The sequence below is a fragment of the Ochlerotatus camptorhynchus genome, unplaced genomic scaffold, assembly GCF_037179485.1.
Source record: "Ochlerotatus camptorhynchus isolate MF236.1 unplaced genomic scaffold, CSIRO-AGI_Acam_v1.1 ptg000082l, whole genome shotgun sequence".
Taxonomy (NCBI): domain Eukaryota; kingdom Metazoa; phylum Arthropoda; class Insecta; order Diptera; family Culicidae; genus Ochlerotatus; species Ochlerotatus camptorhynchus.
The window spans coordinates 2,990,142-3,011,491 of NW_027040572.1; the positions used below are offsets into that span (position 1 = coordinate 2,990,142).

The following is a 21,350-nucleotide window of genomic DNA, read 5'->3' on the forward strand; positions in this document are numbered from 1 at the left end:
AAATCCAAGTCATACAGGTTTGGTGTATACGGTTAAGTTGTTCTGGCGAATAAGATCATGCTTTTGGCATCATTTGTTTTGATCTAGATCACTATATTTTGATCTAAATCAGCTATATTTTTAGAGCAAACACGCTATTAAATCAAAATCAGTTTTGCAGGTAGATAAGAGCTATAACTAAATACGTATCTAACATGGATACAAAAAATTTAGTGGAATTAATTGTTTGTCGATTTTTAAGTAATCTCCTATTCAGGAAATCTATATTCATTCAAATGTACTTTAATCATTAAACCCTTCTTTTTCAAAACGAAAACTACATTTTAAACGCTAAAAAGTATGTTAGAAATATTACTTCTAATTTTAATCGAATGCCCGATGTTCCCTACCTGGCGTTATGCAAAAACAATCTGATTGTGATAAGTTTATGCGTGATTTGTCACGGTAAATAATCTTAGTTTCTATAGAATATCAAGTTGAATTGAAATTCAGAGGAAAAAAAATAGGTTTTGTCCAAAAGATTGCCCGTTCTGCCCCAGTATGCGACGACGACGACGGCAGGAGACAGTCAGACAGCTTTGAGTTCTTTATTAAATGCGATTATTTTCTGCCTAAAAATAGCCAGGTGGTGTACCACAGTGGGATGGGAATGATATTTTTAAATGTTTAATTGAGTGATGTGGTGCAACCAGGATTCCTGTCTGGGGATGGAAGGGAGGGGAGGGGTTTTATAAAAACGACTAATACAAAATTTAAGACTCAATGTCTGTGTTAACTGTTTCGTACCAGTGACATCCAGGGAAAAGATTCCCTCGAATGTGACCAAAAATCAAATTTCCCAATTCTAGGGAAGCTAATTCAATGTCATAGGAAACAAGTAATAAGGCATGCTTAATATACACTCAAAATAGAGACCAGGAACCAATTCCCGGAAAATTTTATCAATTTAGATCTATCAATAAATCAAGAGAAATTTCCAGTGGATACTGCTGGATACTTTTTCGAGATATTTAAAAGAACTTCCAGAGAACTTCCAGAAAAAAAACTTCCGGAGGAAGATGAAAGAAAAATTTGGTGGAAGCTGACAGAATATGGACGACTAACATCCAGAATAAGTAAAATTGTGTTTGGAACAAGTCAGATGAAACATTCACAGAATGTTTAGAGAAACTTGCGGAGGAAATTAAAAGACACCTTCGGGGCAAGTAAGTAGGACTCCTAGGGGAGCTCAGAAAGCACTTCCAGAAATTGCAAGAATCTTTTGGTAGCAGACAGAAGAAACTTCTGGAGGAAGCCTGAAAAAACTGACCAATGATGTTGGAACAGCTTCCAAAGGAAATTAGATGCACTTCTGCGGAAAGTCGAAAGAAACCTCCAGGGTAAATTTGAAGAATCTTCCGGTGGATCTGGAACTAGCTACCGCGGAAAGCTGGAAGATATCTTCGGGGAAAATTGGAAGAGCCTGTTGGAAAAAATCAGAAGAATAAAAACTTCCTGGGAAGTCTTTAAAATGAAAACGGAAGATACTTCCAGCGGCATTTTGAAGAAGTTTCTGAAGGAAGTCAGAAGAACCGAAGATTTGAAAGAAAAGGCTTTCTCCTGCATTTTGAGACTACTACACTGCCCATAAAAGCATAACAGTCCCATATGGATTTTCGTCATAAATTAGTTATCTATTAGAATCGATTGTAAACTACCGACATTTTGCATAGTGCACAAAAAGTTACATGTTTTGTTCAGAAAATATCGTGGAAATACCAAAAGTAGGTTGTCCAATCTATAAGAACACGTGGAGAAATAAATGTTCAACAGAGTTTTTCTCGGCTTGCTGTTTATTCAAATGGAACTGATATGCTTGTATGGGCAGGCTAGTTCAGAATACACTATTGGGATTCTGAATATAATTCTAGGGAACTCTAAAGCAAATTGGAAGGAATTTCAGAGGGAATTCTAAGGGAATTCGGTGTCATAATAAATTAACCCTACGAAACACTTTATGATTTTATGACTACAATACTGAAACTAAGCTGAAAATCTCTTAAATGTTGATTAATCAATCAATTAAAGAGATTTTCGGAGCAGAGTTGCAAGTAAATATGGATAAGGATTACAAGGAAATCTTATTCTTAAAACAGTACCCGTTCGATGTTGGCAACACAATTGTTGACTTCTTAAGTTTCCACAAATTTTAATAACTGCAAATCTTATTATCTGTGACGTCCGAAGCTTTACAATTATACTGACAATCGACTTAAAATATTAAACAGAAGTTAATATTTTAAACTGCACAGCACAAGCAAGATAAAGACATTGAGGCCATGTTGCCAAAATCGACTGACGAAAACATTTTTTTTTTTATGTTCAATGAAAGGTTGGATTTATCACATCCTCTGCATATGTTTCAAACAAAAAATGTAATAGCAGTACAACAAATGTAGTGAAGCGTACAAGCAAGTTGTTCCAAAATGCATATTTTTTGTATAAAACCCTGGCCCAATGTATTTGGGGAAACAAACTAAAAATCAGCTAACATAAATATTACAAAATCATTTTAAAAACCTTCCTGCCACCATATTACAGAATTTGTTCATGTCGAGAATTTTGCATACTTTTCATGCAAATCTGTAATAGAATCTTACATCGTACATATGACGGAACATTGATAGTAGTTATATAAAACACAAGTAAATGCTACCAGAAATTAGTTAAGATAACATATTGAAACATCTGTTAATTGTTAGTCAGTGAATGTTGTAGTCAGGTACTTATATTTAAATGTTCCCTCATTCATTTCACATTCGTTGAACCATTCTGAATGGCCATACCGTTTTGGTTATATCACAGCATTGCTAATAATGTATAAATCTATATCTTTTTCGGTACCATGGAGTCAACAAAGTATAAATGAAAGGATATCAGCAAAATGAAGCACATGCAATACGACAATGGAGTGATGCTCGTTAAGAAAATACCCGGAGAAGGGTCTATGTCTATTTTCCGCATTGGTATTACGGTTTTATAAGACGCAACTAGGAACTCAAGGTCATCATAAAAGAAATTGGGCGTCAAAATGTAGTGGAACACATCAGAACTAGCACGGGAGACTAGCAGGGAATAGCAGCGATGTAGACAAGGGTAACACACAAATAGGCACGAACATTGGATAGAAGAGTGAAGAAATAGCGAAACGTTGTGAGATCGTGCCAGAATAAAAAAAAATAATTTTTTCTGGAAGTTTGAATACACACAATTAATGTATCGATGTGTTCATTTGTGTTCATGCTTATTGTGTATGAATGCGACCTCAGAATATGAAGAGGCATTTTTCAAATGAGTCGTTGGATGTACAGTAGAGCTATTACCTTCCATCGCTAGGGCTAAAAATGTTTGCATCTATGTATAAAATTAGGCACAAACAATTTGTCTTCTATAACAGCACTGCCGGCCAGTTATAAATGGATTGTAAATACACACAAAATACTGTAATAGAATCTTACATTTCCTGATTGAGTATTGCTTAAAAAAAATCTTTGCAGGATTTCAAGCTAGTTTGAAGATAGCTTCAAGAGAATTCCTAAACAAATTCATATGGGATGGAAATTTGAAGGAGTTACCGGAAAGGTTTGGCACGAAATTTGGCATTTTGAGAAGAATTTCAAGGACATTCAGAGGAAAATTACAATGGTATTTAAGGTGAAATTCAAGGACATTTAGGAGAATACTTTTCTGAATTCTAAATGGCAGACCGAGAGATTTACGAAGAATATTCTAAACGAAAATTTAGGAGAAAATAAAAAAACCACTTCTCGCGAGAATTATTAACAATACGAAGATAAATATAGATTTAATTTCAAGGGATTTCTGGAGAATTCCTTAAATGTTCTGAATAGATTGTTGAGACCGAAATTTGGAACAAAATCATAAGAATATTGAGTCGAATTTTGAAATTAAAAGTAATTAAGAAGACATTTCGAAATGATCTTAAGGAAATCCTTGAGAAATTTGCAAAGATATCCTGAAATAGATTTAAATTAAGTAAATTCCAAATGCACAGAATATTCTACACACTAAGAGTATTTTACAGATTTCTGTAAAATTTTACCGAAATCTCAACAGCTGAACGTTCGGTAAACAATTTTACAGTTTTCCTGTAATTATTCACAGATATATGTGAAAAATTACAGGAAATCTGCGAAACCGTTTACCGAACGTTCAGCTGTTGAGATTTCGGTAAAATTTTACTGATTTCTGTAAAAATTTCCAAATGTGTAGCTCTACTGATATTTATCCACTGCAAGCTGTATGTTGAGATTTATTAACGTTTTGAGAACTTAACAACAGATTATGGGACATAGACATTTCAGAAAAGTGTAACAGTAAGGTATGTGAGATCTAATATTAGAAAAAAGAATCTTCTATGGACGTGCATTTTCTAGATTCTGTGGCATGAAAAGTTTTCAAGGTTCAAAAATTAACAAAAATATTCATAAATAATTCCAGACCCTGGGACATAGCTGGTTCACAGACTTAATTTTTGGTATCCTGTAGTATAGGCCTAAGAAACTAGGCCTCTCGTGGCCATCTTGAAAAACATCATAATAATGCAGATTTCAAAATTGTGTACGGCGAGATATGGAAGAAAAGTTTGGAACACTTCGATTTTTCTAATATAAAATTACTTAAAATAAATTTGATTGTTCCTTTTTTTCCTTTGGTTTGTTTTTTCCGTCGATCTTTTTTTCCGTGCTGAGCACCAATGCTACCGACGTGCCAGGAAGGCAGCTTCCACACCTGGACTCTACCTATCGACCCATCAACTCATGAACCGGGGACCAACGGCTTTACTTCCCATCCGAAGGAAGGCGTGATCGGAGATGTTATGCCTCAGAACATCCCAGCGGCGCCGACTGGGATTGAACCCAGACCTGCTGGGGTGAGAGGTAATCACGCTTACCACTACACCACCGGCGCCGTTTTTTTTTATTTGATTGTTGTGGGTGATAAAAATTCTTTGATTTTTTATAATTCCATAAACTTAACCACAGATTCATCCTCAATCCACACTGTATGCGGTTGGCAAAAACGAAAAGAAAACTCACGCAAATTGATAGTCTGGCACGGGGGAAAAATCACAGGATGGAAATGTCATTTCGCAGGAATAAAGGAATGTATTTGATAATTATTTTTTTTAATCAAACGAAAACAGGGAAACGAACGGCTGTCGAACGATTTCGCACATCTGGCCCGACGACCGACAGAGGGAGTGTAGCATTTAAGAGGCATTTGAATGCCATTTCTCTCGATTAGTTTTCTCATTCTCAGTCAGAACGAATCGCGAACGAAAAAAGGCAAAGAAAGAAAAATAATCAAGTCAATAACCTGATTCCCGATGCATAATTTGCAAATAACTCAAGCAAAAACAATGTGGAAGAATTGCCCAAGAAAAACATCTGCCAAAAGGCATCCTCCGTTGCAATGTTTGTGCTTCATCACACTTCAGATGAAATATTCAAAATTTCCATCCCGCTTTCTCCCTCATCCCTTCCTCGAACGCCGCACCCTAGCATGGAATTATTTAAAAATATGTTTCATCGCTTATTCGCGCCTCCATCGACATTCTCCAGCTACAAAAAATGCCTTCTCCCTTTGTTGGAGCAGTAATTTTGAAAACGCATACCAAAGAAGAAGCACCTTGGAATCCCGTTCCGACCCCACCCAAAAGACGTTTTTTCCGCAGGTAAAAAAAGTTATAATTTAAGTAATCATGAAAACTTTATGAGGCTTCACAAACGTGATTCATTTCCACGCTCTTTCAAGGCAACCGACAGATAAATTCCTCCGGAAGTTTACCAAACATGATGTACTTCGTACTCCTCGATTACCATTATTTACCGTTAAGCCGGAGCCACCGATAATATCACATTATTAAAAAGAGATGCTTTTGTACTTTCTTCTTTTCGCTGGATACAATCAAAAGGTCGAAGGAATAGCATGTAAACCGTTTGATTGTTTGTTATTACAAAACTTAGACGATCGAAAAAGGTGCAACCCTGACCGAAAAACAAACCTCCGGACCGACCAACTTTTATGTGGATTTTCAACCATCAAACAACAACATCAACATCCACGCAACGGGGAACAAAAGGACGGTTAAATTCCTGCCTTCCTCCGAGTATGTGTGCGTGTGTTGTTGTGCGTTGCCTTTTGACCCCCGACGATCCGGGAGTATCGAAAAAACCAAACAACGATGAATGCCATCCCAAACCCAAATGGGGCGCAGGCAGGTAGAACATATCTCATACGACGATAAACGCACCGATTCATCCCACACATCCTACCTAAGGTGCACATTGCGCTGCAAAAAATGAGAACCTGACTTATTTTAGGGGTGCGGCTCTTCGGATTCCTTCTTCCCACAGAGACGCAGGTGTATTCCGAAACCAGACGAGTTTGTAACAACTTGTTCTCCGAAATACACCTCATTTCGTTTCGTGTGCTTGTTCCATCCTCTTTCACGACTTATGTTTTGTATGATAAATGACCCTTGGGTACGGATCTTCTGTCGTTGGGGGTTGGATTATTTTCGGAACAAAATACCTATCATTCTTTTTTTTTCATAATTCTATAAATCTAGCTGTCAACTAAGCTTGATCCAGTTCTATACAGTCTCGTATCATCGTAACTGTTCTTCTTGATGACATTTTGGCCATAAGACATTTGTTGAATGTGTTGAACGTCGTAACAGGGATGCTTCCCATTAGTACCGTTGGATTTGATAAAGAGTATCGATAAAATCTACTGCTTCTTGATTCCAATTCCGTCATACGAGTTTCAATTCCGTCCAAACGCATTGAAACGCCATTGGATTTTTTATTGTCCTACGGATGAAGGCAGAATAAATGGATTCGCTAGGAGCGCTTCTTTTGTGTTTGAGAATAAAGGGTGTAAATATTTATGGTGACCAGTGAATCTCAATTTTAAATTTCATGGTTCTATCCGTTTTTCTGGTATTTTGGAAAATGTCACGATTGTCTTCTCTCCTTTATTTAAGGAGATTCCTTGTAGAGTCCACTAATGGCCGCCACGTAGGCTATAAATGCACTTTCAACTCGAATTTTCAATTACACAAATCTCGGAAGTTAGAGCCCCATTTCACCTGAAATTGCTACTGGATGTATGCTGCACCGCAGCAAACGTGGAGTAACAGTTTCATTGTAGTATGTGTCGTGGAAGCTGATATTTGTGCACTTACAGTTTCGAAGTGGTAGCAAGAATAAGGATCTCACAGCGAATCACCTTAACGTCGGTCTCTGTTCCGCAATCTAGTGCCAATCACCGACGGACATCGATTGCCATCCATTGACGGCAATCGAATGTGCAGGAAGGCAGCTTCCACACCTGCGTAGGATATCGCACCCATTCACAAACACACATGGGCCGGGACCAACGACTTTACTTCCCTTACGAAGGAAGACGTGACCAGAGATTTTTATGCCTCAGAAAAATCCCATCGACCTCGGCTGGGATTGAACCCAGACCCATTGGGGTGTTAGAAAGCAGTTACGCTTACCACTACACCACCACGCCGGCATTGTCACGATTGTGTGATATACAATTAACTTAAGTATAAAACCGAATGCGAATGAACCCAATGGGTTAAATGAGTCATTACAAAGACAGTAGAATTTTTGCTGGATCTTGAATTTGGTTTTGCATTCGAAGTCTTCAAAATGTGTCTATATTCTAAATTCGCTGAAAACTTTGTACAGGATTTTATTGGAAGCATATCCTTTAGAATCATTTCCCTTTACAGAGTTATAGTCACTTTCACACTCTAGGTTCATTCACTTTGGTGTGCGAGTTATGGATGATAACCACTACGCCGGAGCCGTCCACAGACACAGAGTTCTTTCTTTTCAGCATTCAAAATAACATAAATTTGAGATTCTATCTGGGACCCCTGAAAAATTTCTATACAGCAGTACAGAAAACTTCACAGTCTATGTGGAACGCTAAAAAAAACATGAAACTCATCCTTTGATTCTCTTCGAATTTTAAACTTTTTCTAAGAATTAAAATTCAATTCCATTTCTTTTTAATTTGCTTGGATTCTCCTTAGAATCCTAATGCAATTCACCTCAGAATTGAAATTTACTATGAATTATCTTGGAGTTCTAAATTATTCTTAAAATACTCCAATTGAATATTTGATTATTAAAATTCTATAAAAACTCTATTCAAGATGCTCTTGGAATTATTATCATAAGGCTTAGATCTAATTTTGAGCCTACTAAGCACAATCCGTCGTTTTCCTCTATTTTTCGAGTAGATTTTTTTCACAAAATGTATTGTTTTCACTTTTAATGACTTCTAAATATATTTACCTTTCTGTACGTACCGTATGATTTGCTTAAGAGAAATAAATTGATGAGATATTGTTATAAATTTAACACTGCTTTTTGATCCCAACCTCGGCCTACATACAGTCATATTCATGAACGGAATAATGCAAAATTGAAGAATTTAAGTTGAAATATCAGTGGTGCTCATATTGCCCCGAATGGACTTAAGTAATATTTTGTTAAGGAAATCTTTAATGTTTATTAAAATCTAGAAAAACATCGTGTCATATAAGAAGTAACCAATGACCATTTTTAAAGCTGCTGAAGGAATATCAACGATAAATTATAAGAAACTACAGATAGACCTTATTTTCTGATTCAGAAATCTCATAACATTTTGACATTTTGAGCTAGTCTAACATTTTTCGAATATTGAAGTAGGCTTCAAGCATTAAGCCTGCAACAGATTGTTTGTAAAATATATTCAATAAGTTGGTTTGTAGGCGGGTGGCTACATTGCCCCATTGGTCATATAGCGCAATATTCAGTTATCAGCATAAGGCTTTAATTTCAAACCGATAACATAATTTAAAACTTATCTTTTAATTTTGTCGGACGTCTTAACGGAATCCCTTTATGAAGAGCTTTTTGAATTTTTTGATTTATGTTCACACTCAAAAAGCTCTTCATGTATCACTGAACGTTCCACAGCGTCAGCTGCGGTACTCAGCACTTATCGCAGTTCCCGCACATAGAACATGTTATGGTCATAACAACCCGCTCAGTTCTTGCCTCAGAGCTTTCAACAATGTTAGTGATTTGTTTGATTTTAATGTGTCCAAAAATTGTTTTAAAAATAGGATTAAAAACATAGCATAAGTTAAACTAGTCTGTACGACACTGTCGAAGACGAAGAACAAATAAACAATAAACAATAATTTGAAATTAGTTGAAAAGAATTGCATTTGAAATCAATGATAACAAAATAAGTTATCACTCTCTCAGAATTAGTTCGATTCCAAATGCTTTTGCAAAGCCCCTTTCCAGTCATCGGAAAAATCCCCCAGAATTGCGGCATCAAAAATTACTCATTCGAAACTCATACAAAATAATTACACCTCGTAGGAGAAAACATGTGGACATAATCATAATGACTTACACCCCTAGGTACGCGAAAAGTCAGCACGAAAAAGGTCTAAGACAAAGCAAAAGCCTCAACAACCCACACAGCTTGTTATTGAGCATATCAAATATTTTGACAGAGATTCCATGGTACCATTAGGACGAGCTTTTATACGTGTTCCAATCTCTTCACCCCCAGTTGTCGTTTTGTAAACTGCGTCGACTAAAACAGGGAAACCTCTACCTCGTCTCGTCATTACCGTGCGAAAGCGAAAGCTACATCATTAAGAATGCCACCGCCCCCAACTCAGCCTCGCAAATCCCGAAATCAAAGGTAGGCCACTCATTCTTCAAGCACGTTCCCAAAGTTGTTCACATACACACACCCACACACCTTAGTTGATAAAATATTCACGCACGGTGTTTATTACATCGGAAAGCCCCTCAGAGTGGTTCTGAAAACTTCAATATGCAATCATGGACTGTTCTCGGAAAGGAACCCTGCTGGAAGGACCGTGACCGGCTTGAATTTTATTCATGTCTAGTTGAAAGGAAAACATGTTCACAATTAATGACTTGACGTGACAAGCCCGAGTCGGGACATCTCTGTCTGCGGTGTCAATCTTCCGCAACATATCTCGGTTGTTTTCCATTGACAGGAACATCAATTTACCCACACAAACACCTCATCACACGACCGGGCAGAGGTCCACAGGGTCGTGCCAAATCTGAGTCGGTCATGTGTGTCGGTGTGGTTGGCGATAGTGCCCCTAAAGGAGTAATTAACCTGAGCGCTTTGTGCGGTTATGGTCCCGCTACTAGAAGACACCAGAATGAGGATTCTTCGCTACAATCTCGTCTTTTGCTCTACTTCGAAGGGATGGCGAGATGAGGGTTAAAGATTTTGGCTCCCAGCCACCACCGCCGGATGACGGTGCCATACTATAGAGTCGGTGGTACACTAAAGCAAAACGAGTTTCTAAGCTCTCTCTATCTGTGTGTTTCTTGAGGGGATGAGGGGAGTTTGTTCTCGGGACCAGGTTTTGATATGAACGTAGAAGGGATGTTGCTGAGTTGCTACCATTAAATTTCAATGAGGCTACCCGGGAGGATTGTCTGCTTGAGCATGACTGGAATTCTGGAGCAAGTTAGGATTCTAGAAAATTTGCCGGTTCATTTTAATTAAAGATAAGAAAACAGTATGTTTTGCGGGATTTATCACGGTGGCAATCACAGAATACATAAATTCAGAGTTAATAAAAATTGGTTTGGTTAGAGTTACCATCATACACAGGAAAAAAATCTGAATTTTAACAATCGCGTAATTTTCCACTCGTTTAATTTTGAGTTATAACTGGCTTAACCAACGTTATTGCATACAAGCTTGCATACAACCAGTGCACAGTGGTCCAGAATGCAGATTTAGGTGGAATGATATGTTTTGAGCCTGAAATTGAAAGTTTAGACTAAAAGTCTCTTCTACAAAGTTGTTCCTTATAGTTAGACCCTCATTTTTATGACAATGAATTCTAGAGTGGTTCTTATTATCATTAAAATCAAAAATCCAACTTTTTTGTTTGAATAAATTAAGGTATACATTCTTCGGCAAAGTTATAGCTGACCAACTTTGTTGAAAACAACTTTTTTGTATCTCTTAAATTGGCCGATTTAGAGCTATTTTCTTGAATTGAGTTAGGGTGGCGCTAAAAAACAGTTATTTTGCTCTAGTTTTCTTATTTCAAATTTCTCAGCAAATGTGTTCTCAAATGACTTTTAGATCTTTAGAAGGCGCAAATTGTTGCTCCAGAAAGCTTGTCAATACCTTTCGCCGATCAAGAGTTATTGACGTTTTTGTACTAAAAATATGCATTTTTCAAATGATAATATCTCTGTTTGGGGCAAAAAAAAATGTTTTTATACGGCATTTGAAAGGGCGTATGTTATTCTGAATAATATGAAAAAAATTGAGGTATGTTATTTTTTAAACTCGTATAAAATCAGTTCGAATTTATTCATTTTTTTTTACTATATTTGGGTATATCTTTTTTATTTGAAGAGATACAGACAACAAATTTCCCTACAAAACATTCGTCTTAAAGTTTTTTAAAAGTTTTTAGAGGATGACTTTCATGATAAATTTTAAATAAAAATGTTAGTGCTAAAAAACTATTATTTCCAGGAAATCCCTAAGTCAACTCCTAAAAATTACTCTAAAATGAGAACGTTAAGAAATAGAAAAAAAAAATTTCTTCGACAAAGTTGCTTGCAATCATTTTAACTACAAAAATTGTCTCACGTCACACACGTCTCTAACCGATGATATGTGCTTACCTCTCAGTATGTTCAAACTTTCCTATAAACTATATAGATTTGTTATCAAGAAAACATGTTTTTTTATCTTTTTAATATCCTTCATATACCATTTAGATCTCATTTTTGTTATGATTACTGTTAACTCGACCACACGGTAGGCAAAATATGTTATCACGAACGCTTATATCATAATATCAAATTTAATTTTCATTTTGTTTTCATTCTCTGCTCGGGTACACACTTAGAATACTTTGCCGAAATCTGTGAAATTTAACCGAAATCACAACATTTGAACGTTTAATAAACAGTTCGGTGATTTTTCACAGATTTCCTGTAATTTTTCACAGATATTCGGTGAAAAAATAAAGAAAATCTGCGAAAAATCACCGAACTTTTTACCGAACTTTTTACCGAACGTTCAGCTGTTGAGATTTCGGTAAAATTTCACAGATTTCGGTGAAATAATCTTAGAGTGTATGTATCCAAATATGCTGAAAAAGTTCAAGTGCATCTTGTAAAATCCAAAACAAATGTGATATTCATGGTGACCAGTGATTTTTCATTCTGAAATTCCCGGATTTATCTCGGTTTTCCCGGTTCAAATCATAAATTTTTTCTAGGTTCTGGCAAGTGATCGACCGTTAGTTTCCGGTCATAACTCAAAAACGGTAAAACATACCATTCGGAAACACACACAAACATATTTTTAGTGAAAATTTTCATTTGGAAATGATTGTTTTTTTTTTAAGTGTGATTGCTGACTTAATTTACACATCATTTCACTAAAAAAAATCACATACTTGGTAATGAGTTATGACTTTTTAAAAGTATGTGATGTCTAGGAAAATCTGAAAACTTCAATTTAAATTTTCCGGAAAAATAGCCACCCCACATTGATTGAATATTTTATTTTCTAAAATGTTACCATAAAGCTACCTATGGGCAAAATTCCATAAAAATGTTAAGATCATTCAGCCCATTTTGTCCAATAATTTAAAAGAAAAATAGAGCTAGGGAAAATTATTGCAAATCTCAAAACCAGAAAACGTTTCAACACTCTGTAGTCTGTACTAACAAGATTTTCAAAATGTTGAGATTTAAGAAACTTTCTTTGAATCTGAGGCTTCGAAATTTGTTTAGAATCTTAGCCAATGACATTTTTTCAAGATTTAACTCCATTTTCGGGTTTAGAAAAAATGATGATGGTACATATCGTTAATTCGACTGAGAAAAATACTCAATCCTACGAAGGTTTTAAAAAGATTCCAAGATCCAAGATTCGCTTACTACTACATCACCGGCGCCGCTGAGTTTCTGAGTTCGTATAGTCTCGTGGATCCCCATAATACCACGTGGGACGTATACTAGTAATGATAAAGTATTTTGGGTCCTCCAAATGATCCTGGAGTATAGATCTTGATGTTCTACAGGCTCAACCAAGTCCTGATTAGTTATAAGAATCTATAGAGCCTCGTATGATCGGATAACATCATGTTGGGCAAAAGTTGTATTAGCAATATATATTAGCTTCTCCAAAGTGTTTTGAGTTCTGATATTGATGATCTATAGAGCCATGTAGCTCTGTAGAACTCCACGAAGCCCCATAAAATCCCAGATTTTTTTCCAATTTCCCTGGTTAATAGTTCGAACATTGCCTGGTTTTCTAAATCATGTTTGTAGCCATTAATTTAACATTTGTTATACGAAGGGCTTATCGACTTCCCTGGGCATAGAAGTATGATTGGACTTGCCACACAATTATACCGATGCAAAAATGGTAAGGCATCGAAAGCTCTCAATTAATAACTGTGGAAGTGCATCTAGAACACTAAGTTGAGAGCACGCAATAAGCTAATTGCGATATGTAATAAGCTTGAAATGGTTGGAGGCGAACCAGCCTAAGGCTGAAAGCCTCCTAAATAAAGCTAAATAATAATAATAAGCTTGAAATGCGAAGAAGAAGAAGAAGAAGAAGAAGAAGAAGAAGAAGAATAAGAAGAAGAATACGAATTAAATATTCTGCTTCTGTAAATGTTATTGGAAATTTCAATTTTAATTTCCGCAGATTTTTCTTAATTAAAATGCAAACAACAATTAAAACAAAAAGGATTTTGCGCAATTTGAAAAAAAAAATCATAAGAATTTGAATCAACACTAGTCCAATAAGCATTTCAAATCACTGCACTTTATTGAACCCCGTTAAATGTTGATACTTCTCTCTTGTTTTCTTGATTTGTTTTCCGTCTAACTTGTTTTCCATGCTGAGCACCAATTCTACCGACGCCAGGGAGGCAACTCCCACACCTGGACCCTACCTATCGACCCATCAACTCATGGACCGGGGACCAACGGCTTTACCTGCATTCCAAAGCCGTGATCAGAGATGTAATGCCTCAGAACATCCCGGCGGCACCGACGGGGATTGAACCCAGGCCTGCTGGGGTGAGAGGTAATCACGCTTACCACTACCCAACCGGCGCCGCTAAATGTTGATGCTTCTGTAGGAATGTATTTATACATATTTCTGTATAAAGTATTAAAAGATTCCTAAAACTAGTGCACTGCGCCAAATATAATCCCCCAGATTCACATCACTCAGACCAACATCAATAAAAAATGATTATTTTGAATGTAGCACTACATTTTCCAAAAATTCTTATCATATGGAGGTTTGAGAAGTATCAATATGTAACCATTTCTGACCTGAGCACAAAAAAATCTCCCTAAGCACAGGAATCCACTTAGTTCTACCTTAGAATCAGTAAGTATTGCAACTTTCACTTGTTTTAAACTTTTATTATATGCTAAAAGATAGCTGACCGAGTGTTGATTCTATCAAGCAGATAACTGCTGGAATACTCAAAACTGACAGCATGTTCTTATCGACTGAACAATAAGATCAAAAATCAGAGAGTTAGTCGTTTTTGCATCAGATTCTACCCATTTTGGATTGCTTTTAACTACGAAAACAGTATCTTTATCTCAATAACAGAATCACAATCATGTTTAAATCTGGGATTGATTTGGTATACTGGTGTAAATATACTTGAAAATGAATCAGCAACTAGCCAATTGATTCGAAAAAAAATAACATTAATTCTATTCAACTTGTAGGACATTTTTTGTTGCGTAAAAGGTGTCCACAGTTGAATTGCATCACTTAAGGGCCACCCACATTAGATCCGTTTGCGTTGCGTTGACGTAAATTTGACAGTTAGACAATAGATTTAGCTGTCATTTTGCTGCAACGCGTCCGATCCGGATCTAATGTACGTGGGCCTTTAGAAGTACTCGCCAAAAATAAGTCTCTCATCCGATTGACATGAAATTTTCAGGGAAAGTAATACTATATATAAGCATTGTTTACGTTCATTTCATTCTATTTCTTCACCAACACAAGAGGTTAGCTGCGGCCAAAAATTGTAGGAACGTTGTGTGATTTGAGAAACAGAACCGGTCGTTTCTTCGGGCACTCATTCATGTAGACTTGACCATTTACGGCTGTAGTTGTTACGAAAGGCTTGCTCCGTCTTCCGCACGAACAAATCGCCTGTCAAATCATGAATTTCTTGGTGAACTTCGACACTTGCTGTTTCCTGAGGGAATCTGAAACATCGAACTTATCTTTCGCAGTCACATACTGGTTTCCCGGAATTTGTTTGAAGACCGCTTTTGTGGTTTTGTCAAAATTTGTGTGTACAGCTTACGGGCACCGCTGTCCTATTCTGTCGTTCATTGCAGTTTGGTGCTTTCCGAACCTTGAAGGAACGTAGTCCTGCTCGTTTCTTGGCTTTCTGTACGAAACTTTTTTGTCAGGTGCAGTTTTTCCGCGACATCCCGAACGGAATAGTGTAGGGTTTGCATTTCAAGGCAGAACTTCATTTTCAAAACTGAGGCCATCTCACTCAAAATTTCATTAAAATTAACCCAAAGCGACAAAATTTTACAGCTTTTTTAAAGTGATGCAAGTAAACTGTGGACACCCTTTAGTACACGGAAACCAAAAATCTATTACAATGAATGTTAGTTCCGTTTCCTATCATCCTCTGTTCATGAACATCGCAACGAATGTTAGAAATTGACCATGCAGGCGATGTAATGGTTTTTTGTCTTTTTTTATTTCGTGTTCCATCTACGCTTTCGACTATACCAGTAAGCTTGTAGAACGACGCACACACTTGTCTCGAATCTCTCCAGCAGAAAAAGCATATACGAAGTCGAGCATGCGAGAAAATGAGCGCTTCATGTTTGCTTTTAGGCTATCCATTTTCAGAAGCATGGAGAGAGCAGTGGAGAAAGCACAGGTCTGATAGTCGCAACGTCCGTGGTTCGAGTCCAGGCGGTAACCTTTTTTCTATTTTTTTCGACATAATTAATTTCACTCACTAATACACTCCACATTTTTCGGTCTCCAATTTTCTTACATCGGACCGCAGCTAGATATATCGCATCCTCGGTTCATGCGGTCTCCACTTACATCCTCTGATGATGAATCACACATAATTGTAAGCGAATCTTACATCCCCCGGTTGGGTGTAGTTTTTAATTATTTATTTCGACAAGCAAAGTAAAGGGTGTCCACGATGAAATTGCCACACACAAAATTGATTCGCAAAATTCGAGTTTTCATCCGATTGCCATCAAATTTTCAGGGATTGAGAAATAACTATTAAACTTCATTTTACCATTTTACTCGTATTTTATTTACAGTCCTTAACCCCGGCCATAAGATTCTGCACAACCTGTGAATCAACCGTTTTTTGCATGTAAACCCATACTTTCTTCAGTTCGTCGACTGTCTTCACTACCTTAGGTCGTTTAAGAAGGTGCTGCTTCATAATCGCCCAGTACTTCTCGATGGGGCGGAGCTCCGGGGTGTTGGGAGGGTTGAACATTTTCGGCACGAAATTGACCTTATTGTCCGCATACCACTTCAGCACGTCCTTGGAGTAGTGGCATGAGGTTAAATCCGGCCAGAAGATTGTTGGGACGTTGTGGGCCTTCAGGAGAGGAAGCAGCCGCTTCTGGAGGCACTCTTTTATGTACACCTGTCCGTTCAACGTGTCCTGGGTCACGAAAGGTGCACTCCGCTTCCCGCACGTGCAGATGGCTTGCCAAACCAGGAATTTCTTCGCAAATTTGGACATCTTCTGAGTGCGGACATGCTCCGGAACGCTGAACTTATCCTTGGCCGTGAAAAACAGGTTGCCGGGGATCTGTTTGAAGTCGGCCTTCACATATGTTTCGTCGTCCATGATGCAGCATTCAACATTCGTCAGCATGTTGAGGTACAACTTCCTGGCACGGGTTTTGGCGGACTTGTTCTGCTTCTCGTCGCGATTAGGGGCCTTTTGTACCTTGAACGTTCGAAGCCCAGCCTTAGTTTTGGCCTTCTGGACAAAACTTCGGCTTAGGTGCAGCTTCTTAGCCACATCCTTAACGGAGGCGTTCGGATTTCGGTTGAAGGCCCCAACTACGCGGTTGTGATTTTTGGTGTTGTACGGAATACTTTTTCCTTCACTTCTGGGCTTCCGATCGGTGGTCAACCGTTCCTCGAACCGCTTAATCACTCACGACACCGTGGAATTCGCGATTCCCAACGTTTTAGCGATGGAACGATGCGAGAGATCCTTGTTCTCGTGATGAATGCGCAAGATTTTATCACGCACGAGCTGTTCTTTCGACTCCATTTCCGCGAGTTTTGATCACAGGACTTTAAAACTTGCAGGATGTAAATAATGCACTATGAACTAAATCCACCCAAATTTTCATTAAATTCTACCCAACGGTTAAAAAGTTAGAGCAATTTCATAGTGTGGCAATTTCATCGTGGACACCCTTTAGCTACATATAATGTTTACAGTTTTGTTGAACCGAAATGATTAGTTTTGCATATTTTTAGTTTTGAAACATGTGTGAATGTCACTCATGTGACATTCAAAAACTGCTCAAATTATTGAAGCATGAATATTTTCCTGATGGGTTAGTTAAATTCCCAACATTTTCCTGGTTTTTCCTAAGATCCCGACTTTTTACAGGCTTTACAGGTTTTCCTGGTTGACTTGCCACCCTGATAACATCATGTTGGATATTTAGTTATAATGAAAAAATATTTCGGGATCTCCTAGTTATCCTAGAGTTTTGATCTTGAGGTCCTAAAGACTCAACAAATCTAACAAATTCTACAGGTTATTTATTTGTTTGTAATTTTTTGCTTGCATTTTGAATTAAGCAGTTGAAATTTAGGTAACAGGTAGTATTTTCTGAGGTTCGTAACAGTAACTATAAATTAAATGCTTGACACTGCCAAAATGACCATCTGTACTTCTTTGTCAACACAGATGCTCCCCTTACGTGTCATCACTGTGTGGCTTCCCTGTCCTGTCTTAAGTGGACGTTGAACTACAATTCCTTCACTTTCCTCTGAGATTGTAAGTAAATAGCGGCAGCCCAGATTTTGCACCAAACGTTAACAATAAAGTGCACCCTAGAAAACGAATAATTGATCCATAAAAAATAGACAGATATACCAATATTTAAGTAAAAATGCACAATCAAAATATGTGGAGGTCTCATGTACAAGTAAAATTGCACCAATTAAATTAATAATATTCTCCATAAAACAAGGAAAATGATCAATAAAAAAGATAAAAATGTTCCCTAAAAAAGTTATGATATGTTCCCTAAAAAATACTGAAATGTTTCATAACAAATATGAAAAACGCAATGATCCATAAACTTCGACAATTTCAATGGTTCATATCATTTTACTGACCCATTTAAATTGTTTCATTGGTTCATTTCATTTGTTTTTTAATGTTTAAATGTTCCATCTTTTTTAAGGACCAGTCATCTTTTAGAAGCTTTTATTGAAAGATTGCCCGTCGCTCTGCTCCTCTAATTAAAAAAAAAACAAAGCCAGGACAGTAAATCTACGCATCAAGAAAAAGATTATTTGTTCGCAAAAAATAGGACATGTACAAATAAAAAAAAATATGTTCAATAAAAATCGTTGCAGATTATGGAGCATTTCATATTTTGTTTTGGCACATTTCATAGTTTTTATGGAACATTTAAGTATTTTCTGGGAAGCAATCATCATTCATATAGATTATTCTTCTTGTTTTAAGGAGGACATTTTTTAAATTACTTGTGCAATTTTACTTGTTTATCGTGCCTCTAAACTTTTTTTATTGAACTTTTAAACTTGAACATTGGCACATGTGCATATATTTTATGGGGTAGTTTTTGAAATTTTATTGAACTTAATGATTAAAAAACGAAAATAAGAACATTTTCCCGTAAAAAAATTGCCGCTGGATCATCCACTTTGTTCACATCCAAAGCTACCTCCGATAACCCGAATCTGTTCGGTATAAGTAATATCCACTACTAATTGGTTATCTAAACACGACATGCGGTTCAAACCGTTTACTCAAATATTTGCACCTCGTAGTTTTGGCGGCGGCGGCGGCGAGACCAAACGCTTGTTGTTGTGGTCGTCGCGGTATTTCCCGATCAAACAACTGCAGTACCTGCTACCCAAAAAAAAAACGGGGTGTATAAAATACACCGTGTGGTAATTGCCATATTCCATCGTTTTATTATCCCTCAGGAAAATTTATTGCTCTCGTTTTATGGTCCGTATACCTAGGGTTGTAGAGTGAGTAATTGCTGCTGCTGTTTGTGGCACCTTCAGAAACAATTTCATATTTCTTTTATTTGTACGCTCCTCACACCTGCCGATATTCCTGGGAGGATATGAAGGAAATAGCTACCACCGTCGTTGGATGAAATTCATCCTGATAGAATCGATCCTAACCCCATCGGATGTGTGCTATTCTTCTCCCAGGGGAAAGCAGCTCAGTAAAATCGGATACAGTAGATAGATTTTGATTTCTGCTGCCAGCCTATAGAAAGCCACATTTACTTCTTCAAATAGAAAAGCATGTCAATCGACTAGTTTCCACTATCCAGTGTTCTACAATGCTGCCAACTTTTGTGATCAGTCTAATCCTTTCAATTGCCTCATACATATTACATGACTTACCCCCACAGTGCCCCTCCCCAGAGAAGGGTCCTTTTTCCGTGTAGACGGCCGAGTTGTTTATTCGAGGAAAAATTCGGAGCCATATTCCCGAAGTAATTGAACGGACGTGCTCGGGTAATAAAACGCCAACTCAAGTGTGTATCGATCAACAAGAAGAAAACAGCAAGAAGAAACCGGACCGATAATAAAATAGATGACAGATCCTAAAAATACATTCCCCTCTCCCACCCACGGTACAGTCCGTGCTTACCGTGGGAGGCGTTCACTTGACGGGAAATGTGATGGATACGATTTTATCGGGATTCACTTTCTTTGATCTGAACGACCGCACAAAATGGGTGTCCATTGGTTTTTTTTCTGCTCTTGGGTGCGCCGATAAATCTTGGCAGTGACAAACGAAATCGAAGCAAAGTGTACTGTTGAAAGGGGCATTTAGTAGGAATCTTTTCCGCACCATTGCCGGGTACCGGAACCTCCTTCGTCGGGAGGATTCGGTGTCCTTTTCCGTTTCAATCCTCTGTCAATGCGGTGGCGGGTGGAGAGTTTGAAGATTTCCTATGAATAGGATGTTGGGGGTGTTTGTGTGTTCTCAAGGGGTTGACGGTTTCGGGGAGTGTTTTTTTTTTCGTGTGTGAAATGTGTTTTTCCTCCATATCGGTGAAGGGAAGTGTTTGTCGAAAGTTATAAAAAGATCAAGCTTTGGCACCGCATTCGGTTACGGTGACGATGTACCTTGTGGTCGTGGGTTTTATTTGCTATCGATTGGTTGATTTGAAGCAACGATGTATCCACCGAAAGAAAAAAGATAGCACTTAGGTGATTCGATGGAATCCGGCAAATAAAGACATCAGGAAATTAAAAACAGGTTTGAGTTAGATTTTCCCGGGGCGAAATGTTATCAATTGTAAAATGAAAACCATTTCACTTGTTACTATAGCTTTGTATTGATATTACACCCAATCAATTGGTTATATGTTTTATATAAGCAAAATGTGTTATAAATCATTACCAGAATTTTAAAAGTCTTCTTCGAAATACATAGGAAATAGCTTTAAACACATAATGTGGAGATGTTTTATCAATTAAGCTGGGGTTGAAGATCACAAATTATGGTGTTAAAATTTTGTATGGAAATTGTAATTCTTGAAAAGTTGATTGTTCAATGCAGTCTGTTATTTACTTACCATTGGTTACATATATTTCCAGAATCATATTCACGGATGTGCTGTTGTGAAATATTTGTACTGTATTGTGAAAATACGAGGTTTTTAAAACAGTTAAATTAGCTACTCCCCATTACATTCATTAGGACAACAAAAAGTAAGATGAATAAATAGATAAATAAGGATGATGCAAATTTTATTTTTACAGGGTGTCTACTCAATATGCTCAATAAAATTCCCAGAGTTTTCCAAGAGTTCAACGGAAAATTCCCAGGTTATCAACGAAAATTTTAATGAAAATCCGTCTAAAAATACGCAATTTAAATATTTAAATTTTTTCAAACCTCATATTGTATAATA

General features: G+C 37.2%; 2 protein-coding genes across 7 annotated transcripts in view; one reads left to right on the plus strand and one right to left on the minus strand.

Annotated features, from left to right (window-relative positions):
• LOC135698113 (phosphatase and actin regulator 4B-like) overlaps positions 1-21,350 on the minus strand; it is a 540,677-nt gene that overhangs the window by 414,399 nt on the left and 104,928 nt on the right. The gene's annotated exons all lie outside the window — the stretch shown is intronic.
• The window catches only part of Uev1A (Ubiquitin-conjugating enzyme variant 1A), a 142,044-nt gene continuing 142,028 nt past the window's right edge, over positions 21,335-21,350 (plus strand). The window contains exon 1 of the mRNA XM_065218033.1: positions 21,335-21,339. The gene's annotated coding sequence lies outside the window, so the exon portion shown is untranslated. The remainder of the gene's footprint in view (positions 21,340-21,350) is intronic.